Genomic DNA, 14155 nt, shown 5'->3' with positions numbered 1-14155 from the left:
TTCATTTGCTTATTCCTTCCTTCAATATGTGGGCCCACATTTGACAGGCACCAATGAAGAACTGTGTCTGCAGCAGCAAGACTTTGTGCTGGGAGGGGCTGGGGGTTTGGGATGGCATCCTGCCTTGCCTTTCCGGTGCCTCAACCCTCCCCAAAACCCAACCTCACCTTCCCTTCCACCTCTACGCCTACCCCAGCTCACGTTTCCACACCCCTTAATCCTGCTACTGCCGGCAACCTCTAGCACATTTGGAGAGGGCACCTAGCAGGCCTCCTGTCCCTCCACGGACCCAGGAAAGGAAATGCCCGACAGACCTTATGCAACTGTTTTAACCTCGTGAGTCACAGTATCCACAGCTATAAAGTGGACCTTAAAATGAAGAGTGTCTTGGGGCGCCTGGGTGGCTTAGTCGGTTAAGCGTCCGACTTTCGCTTAGGTCATGATCTCACGGTTCGTGGGTTCGAGCCCCGCATCGGGCTCTGTGCTGACTGCCAGCTCAGAGCCTGGAGCCTGTTTCAGAGTCTATGTCTCCCTCTCTCTCTGACCCTCCCCTGCTCATGCTGTCTCTCTCTCTCTCTCTCTCCTAGAAATAAATAAAAATATTTTTTAAAAAAATGAAGAGTGTCCTGACTGTATGGGTTCAGAAGGTCAAGATATTCATGTTCAGAAATACTCCAGAAGCCAGACTTTGTAGTCACTCTAAGGAGAGGACTTTTTTTTAATTTTTAAATCTAATTTAATTAAAAAAAATGTTTAATGATAGCCTGAGTTTTTTAAATGCTTGCTTATTTGTTTGTTTGTTTGTTTGTTTGTTTTAGAAAGAGAGAGGGGGAGAAAGAGAATCCCAAGCAGTTTCTTCACTGGCAGTGTAGAGCCTGACACAGGACTTTAACCCATGAAACCTCAAGATCATGACCTGAGCCAAAACCTAGAGTTGTAGGCTTAACCAACTGAGCCATCCAGACACCCCTTGGTTTCATTTCTTCTATCATCTTGTATGTTTTTTAATCATTCCATAGCAAGTTGCTGCTATCCATTCCCCTTCCCCTACTCCCTTGTTATCTTGGAAGTTCTACTAAACCTTTCCATTCCCTTGATGGTTACCTTCCTTCCCACCACTGATAATTCAATACCTACCTCTTTACCATCATTTTTAATATACCAATAGTTTCTTCCATTAAGATGTTTTATTTCCTGCCAGATGTTTTATTTTCTACCCCAGTAAGAGAGACCTTTAGAATACTTTCACTGATCTCTCTTATTCTGCTTCCAATTCCTAGGTTTGGCTGAGATAGCACAGTACTTATGGTCCTAGATACAATTAGGTGTCTGTCAAGCTCCATAAACATTTAACAGTACGATATTTTGCCAACTTTCTTGCTCACTGCAGGGGTTTTTTTCTCCCCCTCATCTTCCTCTACCTTGACTTCTCTATTCCCTAACCAAATTTTTTTCTTGAATATTTTCCTCAATTGAGGTAGGAGATTGATATACTCTTTGAATCTTCTATAGCTCCAAATATCTTTCTTTTGCTCTGACAGGTGAAAGCTTTCCAGCTGAGAATGAGTCCCTGGGCCACCGTCCTTTTCTCTCACTGTCCCCATGTTAGTCAGCTTCCAGTGGTGCAGATGAAGAGTCCCGGGGTCAACTGGATTCTTTTCCCTTTGTACATAATTTGCTCTTTCTGTCTAGAAACTTGAAATGTTTTTCTTTAATCTTGGAATTCAGGAGTTTCATGCTTAGATGTCTGTCTTTTCTTTCTTTCTTTCTTTCTTTCTTTCTTTCTTTCTTTCTTTCTTTCTTTTTCTTTCTTTCTTTTGTTTATTCTTTCTGTGTGTTCCTGTGCCCTTTCGGTCTATAAGCTCAGATCTTTCTTTCAATTCACTAAAATATTCTTCTATTTTTAAATTATTGCCTCTCCTCCATCTATGCCTTCATTCTTTTGGAGCTAATATATTTGAATGTTAGGGCTACTGGACCTATTCTCCAAATCTCATGTTTTCCTCGCTATTTCCATCTCTTCGTACTATTTGCTCCATGCTTTGAAATATTTTTTCCACTTGTTCTTCCAAGCCACTAATTTGAGTCTCAGAAGTGCCCAGGCTTCTCTCTTTCAAGACATATACTGACTTTTTTGTTGAAATAATGTTTCTTTAGTTCCAGCAAGTTGTTTGTTTGGGTTTGTTTGTTTGTTTGTTTGGTACACTACTTGAATCTCTTTAAGTGCTCCTGATATTTTCTTAAGTTGTCTTATAACTCTTCAGTGGTCCCTAGGCTGTCTGGTAGGCAGGAAAACCACCTATGATGACCTCATCCCTGTAAAGTCAAGGGCATCTGAGTTATGTTCTTTCAAGATTGCCCATGGTCCTGACGTTGGCACAGGGGCTCTCCAAAGCTGTTCTCCAGACTCCTGTGTGGTGAAAATAAGGAAGCTCCTTACCAGGTCTTCACATTAGGCCTTCATTTTACTAACTCCAACTTCAAGTCCTCACTTGCACATCCTGCCCCTGGGCCCAGCAGCAAGATGGTTTAAGAGAGGCCAGCATTTGGAGATGGGAGTGGAAATTCCCTTAGAACTTGAGCGTACATTAGAATCACCTCCAGGACTTGTCAGTAGAGATGGTTGAGCCCGGCCCCAGAAGTTTCTGATTCGTTCATCTAGGTGGCCTGAGAGTTAGCACTGCTAACCCATCCCCAAGGAGTGTTGGCACTGCTGGTCTGGGAACCACACTTTGAGAAACATGGTATTAGAATAAACCAAACCAAGGGCATCTGGGTGGCTCAGTCAGCTGAGTGCCTGATTTCGGCTCAGATCATGATCTCACGGTTCATGAGTTCAAGCCCTTCTTTGGGCTCTATGCTGACGGCTCAGAGCCTGGAGCCTGCTCTGGATTCTGTGTCTCCCTTTCTCTCTGCTCCTCCCCCGCTCCTGCTCTGTCTCTCGCTCAAGTAAATAAGCATTTAAAAAAATTTTTTTTAGAATACACCAAAACAAGCCATCCTTCTTCTTCAAAATTATAGCTTTTATTCATGGTAAGGAAATTAATCCAATGTCAGGGAGGTATCATCTACTCATTTTGCACTGGGTTCTTCAACTTATTCCTTGCACACAACTGGGCTCCATCCAGGGCCCCCCCATTCACCAAAGCCCTTGCTCGTGCTTCCCTGGCCTGACTCCTGGTCTGAGAACAGGGCAGTGGCACCCAGAGCAGAACACCTTTAGGCTGAACTGAAGTTGAGTAGAAGTGAGTCAGATCAGAAAGCCTCTCCTTTGCACAGGCTCCGGAGCCCTCATGGTCCCCTTGTTTTACCCTGGTGCCCAGAGGTTGGGAGCAGAGTTGCCTCAGCCCTCCCTCCAGGACATGGGGGTGGGGGGGAAGTGCCTGGAGTTGGGGTATGCATGTGAGGCAGGGGAGGGCTCTGCGGCCACCTTCCCACCCAGCAGAGCTCTCCTCTTGGGCTAGGAACCACCTTGTTCCCAGAGAGGATCTCCTCTCTGCTGCCCTATCTGTGTCCCTCACACTCTGTGCCCATCCTCTGCCTCAAACACCTTCCCTTCACCTCTTTGATTTTGTCCAGTCTTTTCTCCAAATCTCCTTGCCTGTCCTGCGACCCCCATATAATACTCACTCCCCCCTTCTGTGGTCCCCTCCCCAGTCTGTGCTGGCCCAGTGGTCTGCGGCCTCCATAACAGCACTAGCTGGAGTTTCTCCCTCCCATATCACTCCTCCCTTGCTCTACTGCTTGGAGCCCTCCTCCTATAACACACACTCCACAATTCTGAAACACAGACCTCAAATTGGCATTTCAGCAATGTCCAATGATCTTCCAATTAATCTGGAGGACTCCCTTCCCACTCACCAAAACAATTTCATGTCTCTCCCCACCATCCATCTCCAAGTCCATAGATACCCCCAAAACACACAAACATACCCTCAGCTTTCCTCCACTCCAAGTCTCTCCTATGAGCTGCAGGATCCACCCTCTTCCCACCACAGGCCATTCTCTTGCCTCTCACCATCTCAAACACTAAGTCCCTTTTATGAGTTCCACGTGCCAAGTCCCCGCCTTCTCCTCTCTACCTAACTGTCCCCATTAGCATCCAGACATGCTCCTCCACTATGTCCCGTCTTTAACTCTCTCCCTCTTCGCCCTACATCTTCATCAAACTGTCCTCCTTCTCAGCTTCCTTCTGGAAAAAGTTGTCCGTGCTCACTGTGGCCCTTTTTCTCACCTCCATTCACTTTGGTCTTAATCCTGGGTCTACAAAGGTGTCTCTTCATATTTTAGTACGGGTTATTACCCCAGTACCCATCCGTTCCTGTCATCTCCTCTCGTGCCAGACAGATGCACTCTAATACATGACAAACCTGTATGTATGCTTGAAAAATAGTGTTGCATTCTACCCTTTTAGTTTACATAATTTATGCCATAATTCTCATGGCATTCATATTCATCACTGTTTTAAATATGTAAAAAGTGCTACATTTAAATACGTACAATTCTGCTGATACCTGTGTAGCATTCCATCACATGCAGGCACTACTTTCTTATATATGCCTTAACCTAACAATGGACATTTAGTATGAGCCTGAGGAAACAGGGATTCCCTCCAGGATTTCCCGGGAGCTAATTTTTTTTTTTTTTTTAATTTCTAGGAGAGAGAGAGAGAGACAGCGTGAGCAGGGGAGGGTCAGAGAGAGAGGGAGTCACAGACTCTGAAACAGGCTCCAGGCTCTGAGCTGGCAGTCAGCACAGAGCCCGGCGCGGGGCTCGAACCCACGAACCGCAAGATCATGACCTAAGCGAAAGTCGGACGCTTAACCGACTAAGCCACCCAGGCGCCCCATCCCGGGAGCTAATTTTTAAGAGCTGTTTAATTTCACTAAAAACTGCCAGATATTCTCTAAAATGGCTAGACCGGGAGCTGTCGACTTTTTTTTTTTTTTCTTTTACTAAAAGCACACGAGGTTTTCAGTTTTAATTTCAGAGCACAGGTATTTAACTAATTTCGCTTACAAATAGCCAACCGTTCCACCACCATTTGTTGAAAAGCCTATTCTTTCTCCACTGAATTGCCTTTGCAATTTGTTAAAAATCAATTGATCATATATGCGTGGATCTATTTCTGGACCCATTTCTGTTCCACTAATCAGTGTGCTAATGCCACTCTTTTTGGATTACTCTAACTCTTTTTAAGTCTCAAAATCAGGTAGCATCGGTACTACAACTTTTTTCTTTTTTAAAGTTGGTTTTGGCTATACAGATCACTTGCATTTCCATATGGATTTTATTTTATTTTTTTAGAACACCAGTTTATTAAATTTAATTAAATTTTTAAAAATTTTTTGAAAGAGACAGAGAGAGAGCAAGTGGGGGACGTGCAGAGAGAGAACAAGACATAAAATCCGAAGAAGGCTCCAGGCTCTGAGCTGTCAGCACAGAGCCCTACTTGGGGCTTGAACTCACGAGCTGGGAGATCATGACCTGAGCCACCCAGGCACCCCTCCGTATGGATTTTAGAATCAACTCGGAGCTCCTGGTTTTTGGGCCTTCAGCCTCCTGCTAGAAGTTACACCAGTGGCTTCCTGGTTCTCAGGACTTTGGACTAAGAATAAGTTATACCGCTGGCTTTTCTGGCTCTCCAGCCTGCAGATGGCGGACTGTAGAACTTGGTCAACCTTCATAACCAGGTGAGCCAGTGACTACAATAGATCTCCTCTTACAGATGTCTGTATATACCTTATTGGTTCTGTTTCTCTGGAGAACTCTGACTAAACCCAACAAACATTTGGATTGTTTCCAATTTGGGGCTACTAGAATAATGCCACCATGAACATTCGTGTACATGTTTTGTGTGGATGTATGTTTTTATTTCTCTTAGGTATATTCCTGGGAGTGGAATTCCTGTGTCGTACAATAACTCTGTATTTAACCTCTGAGGAACTGCCAGACTGTTTTTCAAAGTGGCTGCACAAGTTTACAATTCCACGAGCAGTGTATGAGAGTTTCAGTGTCTTTACATGCTCACCAGCTCGTGCTATTCCTCTTTTCTGTCATAACCATCTCAGTGGATACGAAGTGGTATCTCATTGTGGCTTTGATTTCCTGATGACTAACGATGTTGGGCAACTTGTCATGTGTTTATTGGCCATATGTGCATGCATCTTCTTTGGGGAAATGTCTATTCAAGATCCCTGGTCCATTTTTTAAATTGGTAATTTGTCTTTTATTATTGAGTTGTAAGAGGTCTTTGTCTATTTTAGATAGAAGTCCCTTATCAGATATATAACTTGCGGATATCTTCTTTCATTCTGCACATTGTCTTTTCACATTCTGGATGGTGTCCGTTGAAGCGCAAGTTTTACATTTCGATGAGGTCCAATGTATCTATTTTTTCCCTTTGGTTGCTTGTGCTTTTGGTGACATGTAAGGAAGCTTTGCCTGACCCCAGCTCCCTAACATTTACTCCTCTAGTTTCTTCCAAGAACTTCATTGTTTTAGCTCTTATATTTAGATCTGTAACTCGTTATGAGTTAATTTTTGTGCATGATGTGATAAAGGGGTTCAATTACATTTCTTTTGCATATGGATACCCAATTGTCCCAGCACCATTTGTCAAGAAGACTATTTTTTCCCCCAGTGAACTGTCCTGACATCCTTGTTCAAAATCAATTGACTGGAAATATGAGGGCTTATTTCTGGAGTCTCAATCTATTAATTTGGTCTATATGTCTACACAGTAGACCACAGTGTCTTGATTACTATAGTTTTGCAATAAGCAAAGTTTTCATTGTCCTCAGGACATGTTACTCTTTCAGTATCAGTGTGTGACAGTATGGACTGAATATGGCCAATCTGGAAAATTCACCTGGATAAAGATTAGAGCAGAAATCCCTTAGGTAGAAATACAATTAAGAAACTCAGGAACACAAAAGCTGGTTCTTTAAGAAGATCAACAGCAATAAACCTCTAACTAAACTGAACAAGAAAAAAAGAGAGAAGACACAAATCATCAGTATCAGGAATGAGAGGTAACAATACTACAGATTCTATAGATATAAAAAGGATAATTAGGAAGCAAGTTATATCCATAAATCCTGCAACTTAGATGAAAATAGGCCATTTATTTTGGAAGACAAAAACTACCAAAGCTTACTCAAGAAGAAACAGACAGCTCTCATCAGCCGTCATCTGTTAAAGAAATTGACTATGTGGTTTAAAATCTTCCCCCAAAGAAATCCCAGTGTCAATACCTGGTATATACAACCCTCAAGTCTATCTTCTTTGGCAGAAGGAAACGGGACCAAAACACCTCTGGTTGACATAAAAACACTTAAACCTCTCATCCAACTTTAACATGTACATGGTTATAAGAAAAAACTAAAAATAACATGCTACAAACTAAGGAAATGTGCAAGCTAATTATGTTGGCACCAGAGAATTTGCTAAAAATGAACTTCAGGAATTTTTCAAAACTAGGCCATTAGACCACTGGATTTCTCTAACATGTGGAAACTGGATCTCAATGACTGACAAAACATCAGGCTAGAAAAGAAAGCACAGAATTACTGCTAGATGGTGGCTTGTACAGACAAATGGAATTCCCTTTTAAAATAAACTACACCTTCTGCTTAAGAGACACTTTTGTGACTTTGTCAAGAACCTTAGCTTTGCTCAGCCTCAGCTGTCTTATTTGTAAAATACAGGGTAAAAAAAAAATCTGCCCTAAAGACCAAGGTTGTATCAAGTGGGTACTTATGCAGGCCTTTCAGCTCCAAGACCTATTATTCTACGAAACTTGCAATGACAGTGCTAAATCAGGGGTTGCCTTCTTTGTACAAAACCCAACAAGGTACTCCACTTAACATGAAAAAACCTCTCTTAAAAAAGAGAGAGAGAAGAATGAAGCCATCACAACTCTGTACCTCACCATCCGTGGTTATCAATTCATTTTCTCTGCTGCCCCTGTGATATCTTCCAGGGAAATATCATTGCCCTCTTTAAAGCTCTGGCTCTTTGTTTCCCCTAGCACAGTTAAGATAGGTTGGGAGATCCAAAAGGATATTAACCTAAATCTGAGGAGTCCATAAAGTCTATCCAGTAACTATGAACACACCTGGTGCCTAGATTGTGGTTTCTAAATGCCATTCTCCACTAAAAGGAATCAGGGTTCCTTGAAGACATGGCTGATTCCCAATGGAGCAGAGAAGGCACCCAGGAACAAAGGCAGTGCTTTCAAAAAAAAAAAAATCATACCTAAAGGACACAGGAATCAGATTAAAAGGACTTCTTATGGTCAAAAGTGGTACAATTTGAGCACGTTAAAAAAAAAAGTAAGGATGGGGACCTGGGTGGCTCAGTTTGTTGAGTGACCAACTCTTGATTTTGGCTCAGGTCACGATCCCCAGGTCCTGGAGTTGGGCTCCACGCTGTACGTGAAACCTGCTAGAGATTCTTTCTCTCTGCCCCTCTCCCCAGCTCACACTCTCTCTCCCTCTCTCTCCCCTCTTCTCTCAAATAAATAAATAAATAAAAATAAACAGTCAAATAAGTAAGGATAGAAATGGATTATAACTTACTGAATAAAACAAAGGCCCATACTGATAGTAAATAGATTAACGAATGAATGAGTGAACGAATAAGGAGAAGGGAGAGTTCCTCTTTGTAGTTGAACACCAAATGATAAAAGTGGAGGGGATGTCGGAATTAGAAAATCACCATTTTGCAGCCATCATGAGGAAAATTGGCTTGGGCAAGGATCATGAGTCGGTACTAAGTCTAGTTAGGGAAGTACAAGCAGAACAGGATATTGCATAATCTCAGAATGACTCCTCATAGATTGCTCGTCAGTGGCAGAGGGGAAAATAGTAACTATACCGTGTAGAAACCAGACAACACCTTGATCAAATGATATCACCAGTAAGAAGTAGATGGACATTGGGGCGCCTGGGTGGCTTAGTCGGTTAAGCGTCCGACTTTCACTTAGGTCATGATCTCGCAGTTCGTGGGTTCTGGCCCCGCGTCGGGCTCTGTGCTGACTGCCAGCTCGGAGCCTGGGGCCTGTTTCAGTCTGTGACTCCCCCTCTCTCTGACCCTCCCCTGCTCATGCTGTCTCTCTCTCTCTCTCTCTCTCTCTTCTAGAAATAAAAAAAAAAATTAAAAAAAAAAAAAAAAGAAGTAGATGGACATTGCGGACCTCAGGGTGTACTTCCCTGAAAAGAACATACATGATTTATATCACATTCCACCTCAGAATGCATAACTTGAATCAAGAGGAAACATCAGGAAAAACAAATAGATGAACCTTCTATAAAATGATTAGCCTGTATGCTTTTTTTTTTTTTAATATTTTATTTATTTCTGAGAGAGAGAGAGACAGTGTAGCAGGGGAGGGTCAGAGAGAGAGGGAGACACATGATCCAAAGCAGGCTCCAGGCTCTGAGCTAGCCGTCAGCACAGAGCCTGATGCAGAGCTCGAACTCACTAACTGTGAGATCATGACCTGAGCCGAAGTCGGACGCTCAACCAACTGAGCCACCCAGGCGCCCCTAGCCTGTATGCTTTAAAAACATCGATGCCATCGAGGACAAAGAAGCCTGAGGAACTATTTCAATTAAGTTTAGTTCACTTTAGTTCAAGGAAACAGAAAGATGACAAGAAAATGCAATACATGATCCTGGCCTGGGATCCTGTAGTGGAGAGGGGAAATGCCACAGTGGGCACTGTTGGGACAAATGACAGTTTTGGAATATGGACTTTCAAATATAGTGTCAATGTTAAACTTCCTGAATTTGATAATTGTCCTATGGCTATTTAAGATAATATTTTTGTTCTTAGGAAATAAACCAGAGTTTTAAGAGACAAAGGGCTATATTGTATAAAACCCACTCTCAAATGGTTCAGGGGGGGCGCCTGGGTGGCTCAGTCGGTTAAGCGTCCAACTTTGGCTCAGGTCATGATCTCACAGTTCATGGGTTCAAGCCCCTCATCGGGCTCTGTGCTGACAGCTAGCTCAGAGCCTGGAGCCTGTTTCAGATTCTGTGTCTCCTTCTCTCTCTCTGACGCTCCCCTGCTCATGCTGTCTATCTTTCTCTCTTAGAAATAAATAAAACATTAAAAAAAAAAAAAGAAACTAGAGATTAAAAAAAAACAAATGGTTCAGGAAAAAAATGTTATAGTACATATATAAAAGGATGATACAGAAAAATGTGTCAAAATGTGAAAAATTAATAAATTTAGGTAAAGAGCATATGGAACTTCTCTGTAACTATTCATGCAACTTTTCTGTAAGTTTCAAATTATTTCAAAATGAAAAGGTGTTTTTTTTTTTTTAAGGTACATAAACAGAAGAGAGCCAGCCAGATAAGGACCTAAGGTACATAAGAAAAGTTTCAAGTGTTGAGTCAACTTCTGACCTTACTGTAGCTTGCTCGTTTTCATCTACTCTCCTAAAACAACTCCTATCATCAACCTCAAAAGCTACCATTTCATAGGCGTCCCACACAGCTTTTAGCCCCTCGGCCCGTGGCCTACCTGGGATGGTACCATTTTCCTTCCCTAGTTGTGTGGAGTCTGGTCACTTGAATACTTAGAATGCTTTAAACCAAAAACCAAAGCCGAAACCAAAACCAAAACCAAAACCAAACAAAACCTATTCCAACATTGCAACACACCCAGGTAGGTATTCTCAACATCCTTATTTCCTGTTTGATGAAAAATACAACTTCCCCAGGCCAACGGCAAGTTGGATGTCCGAACCTGGGCATGGCTTCATTCTTCCCACAAGCAGTGAATCCACAGCATATAGTTAATAACACCCACACACCTGTGAATTACACACCACACGACAACAGAAGCAGGCTAGGTCCATGGTTAAGACTTGGAGAAAGATGGGCTGAATTTGGCTTTGACTCCACCACTTAAAAGTTATGTGACTGAGAGCAGGTCAACTGCTACCTGGAGCTCATTAGGCATCTATCTAGTAAGTACCAGACTCCATTTTAGGAAGCAGTGATACAAAGTCTCTGCTCCCAGAGCTTACATTCTAGTCAGATGAGATAGAAAAAAAGTTAAATATACTATAGATGATTGATTGATTGATAAGTAGATAGATAGATAGATACACAGGTAGATGGGTGGATGGATGGATGGATAGATAGATGATTGATAGATAGATAGACAGGTAGATGGATGGATAGATGGATAGATAGATGATAGATAGATAGATAGATAGATAGATAAGCTGAAATATCAACTATCCCAGATACTTACCCATGCCACAGAGAAAAGCAAGGCAGATGATAGAATAGCAAATTGAAGAACAGAAGGTGAAAATGTAATTTTTAGTAGAATATTCAAGCAAAACTTCACTAAGGAGATGACAACCGAACAGAAACCTAGTCAGTGAGGGTGTAAACCACATAGAGAGATGAATTTTGAGGCAAAAGGGGATAGCAGGTGCAAAGGCCCTGGGGCAGTGACATGCCTCAGATGAGGGATGACTGCTTAAGTCTTAAGCTCTTCAAAGGCAGGGTAAGGAATCACACATGGCAGGAGCGCTGTATAAATGGTGATGAGAGAGAGGCAGCAGGAGGGAGACTGCCGTATTGTATCCAGAGATTTAGAGGTTGAATTATTTTTTTTCGTGGACCAGTCTAAGTTGTTTATTTAAGCCATCTCCTGCCATAAGCAAAGGGATGGAAGACCAGTACACTGGTCATCATTTGATACAAGTAAGGAAAGTGAGCTTAAGGTCTCAGATACTTTTCTGGTCCGTGTGCAGAGTCATGGTCCGAACCAGGACTGTGGTCCCCACTGGGTAGTGGTCCAGGTTCTCTTTATTCATCTTCATAGCAGGTCAGAAGTGGAATCATGAGAGAGTTATGGAATAGAGGGTATGATAACCATCTCCCCAGGGAAAGGGCTTGGACCTGATAAGGAGATCGCAGTAGGCGACGAACAGGGATCTTTCATGTGATGTGACTCCAGGAAGACATTCAGCATGCTCACTCTCACGCCAGGAAGAGCTACGAAGTAGGTGATGGCCTTCGCATTCAAGCTGAGCCCTCCTCGCCATGGGCACCACTTGACATGTACCGACCTAGCAGCCCCGAAAAAAAAGCAAGGTTGAAGTTTTTAAAATATTTATTTATTTTTGAGAGTGAGGAGGGACAGGAGGAGAGAAGATCTGAAGTGAGAGGCATGCTGACAGCAGAGAGCCCGATGTGGGGCTCTAACTCACAACAGCTGGGATCATGACCTGAGCAGAAGTCAGAGGCTTGGGACACCTGGGTGGCTCAGTTGGTTGAGCGACCGACTTTGGCTCAGGTCATGATCTCACAGGTCGTGGGTTTGGGCCCCGCACTGGACTCTGTGCTGACAGCTCGGAGTCTGGAGTCTGCTTCTGGATTCTGTGTCTCCCTCTCTCTCTCTGCCTCTCCCCCACTTGCAGTCTGCCTCTCTCTCTCAAAAATAAATAAACATTAAAAATTAAAAACAACAACAACAACAACGGGGTGCCTGGGTGGCTCAGACGGTTAAGCGTCTGACTTCGGCTCAGGTCATGATCTCACGGTTCGTGGGTTCGAGCCCCGTGTTGGACTCTGTGCTGACAGCCAGCTCGGAGCCTGGAGCCTGCTTCAGATTCTGTATCTCCCTCTCTCTAACCCTCCCCTACTCACGCTGTCTCTATTTCTCTCTCAGAAATAAAATAAAAAATTAAAAACATTTTTTAATTAAAAAAAAATCAGAGGCTTAACCAACTAAGCCACCCAGGTGACCCCCTAGAGGTTGAATTTTGAGAATAGGAAACAGGGTCACCTGGCTGGCTCAGTGAGTAGAAGATGTGACTCTTGATCTCAGGGTTGTTAGTTCAAGCCCCATGTTGGGTATACAGCTTACTTTAAAAAAAAAAAAAAAATAGAAGAGTAGAAGCATTAGCATATAAAGCTGGAGAAAACCTGATGATCAATGGAATCTAGGTCTTGTCTTTCTGACCTTCTCTTAAAAATATTTCTCAAATGGGGGCGCCTGGGTGGCTTAGTCGGTTAAGCGTCTGACTTTCGCCTAGGTCATGATCTCGCGGTTCGTGGGTTCGAGCCCCGCGTCGGGCTCTGTGCTGACTGCCAGCTCAGAGCCTGGAGCCTGCTTCAGATTCTGTGTCTCCCTCTCTCTCTGACCCTCCCCTGCTCACGCTGTCTCTCTCTCTCTCTCCTAGAAATAAATAAAACATTAAAAAAATATGTTTCTCAAATGGAGATGATTTAAGTAAGGATTTTGAAGATTTTTTGTTTTTGCTTTCTAGCTTTGTTTTGAATTGAAAGTAAGGATCTTTTTAGTTTGTTTTTTTCACTAAGTTTAAGACATTTTGCAGATATATAGAACTCTTTAAGAATAGGGCTCAGAAGGGGCGCCTGGGTGGCTTAGTCGGTTATGCGTCTGACTTTCGCTTAGGTCATGATCTCGCGGTTCGTGGGTTCGAGCCCCGCGTCGGGCTCTGTGCTGACTGCCAGTTCAGAGCCTGGAGCCTGTTTCGGAGTCTGTGACTCCTTCTCTCTCTGACCCTCTCCAGCTCACGCTGTCTCTCTCTCTTTCTCTCTCTCCTAGAAATAAAATAAAAAACATTTTAAAAAAATTAAAAAAAAAAAAAAAGAATAGGGCTCAGAGGGTGGCTCAGTCCTTTAAGCCTCTAACTTTAGCTCAGGTCATAATCTCTCAGTTTGTGGGTTCAAGCCCCACATTGGGCCTTCTGCTGTCAGCACAGAACCCACTCTGGATCCTCCGTCCTCCCCTCTCTCTGCCTCTCCTGCGAGCCCTCTCTCAAAATTAAACATTTAAAGAAAAAAAAAAAAGAATAGGGGTTAGACCTCAAATTATTAATACTCTCAAACAATTTTATTGTTTGGAAGAAGTTAAATACCATTTATAGAGTAATAAGTCTATAGGGGAAGTATTAGTAATTTCTGAATAGAAAGGCTTTTTCCCCAGGCCACATTGCCAAGAGCATTGGGTCTGCAATTTGGATGTTCTTTTGCTACGGTTTGTACCGTATTTGCCTCTTCAAATAACGTTGGATGATTTCTACGTGACCACATTATTGTTTTCATAAACGGTATTTTTAGGAATTGGGAAATTTGTCACTTGTCCTTAATCA

This window comes from Hyaena hyaena, unplaced genomic scaffold (genome assembly GCF_003009895.1).
Source record: "Hyaena hyaena isolate Hyena2069 unplaced genomic scaffold, ASM300989v1 scaffold_510, whole genome shotgun sequence".
Classification (NCBI taxonomy): Eukaryota; Metazoa; Chordata; class Mammalia; order Carnivora; family Hyaenidae; genus Hyaena; species Hyaena hyaena.
Note: the sequence above shows the minus strand (reverse complement) of the source record.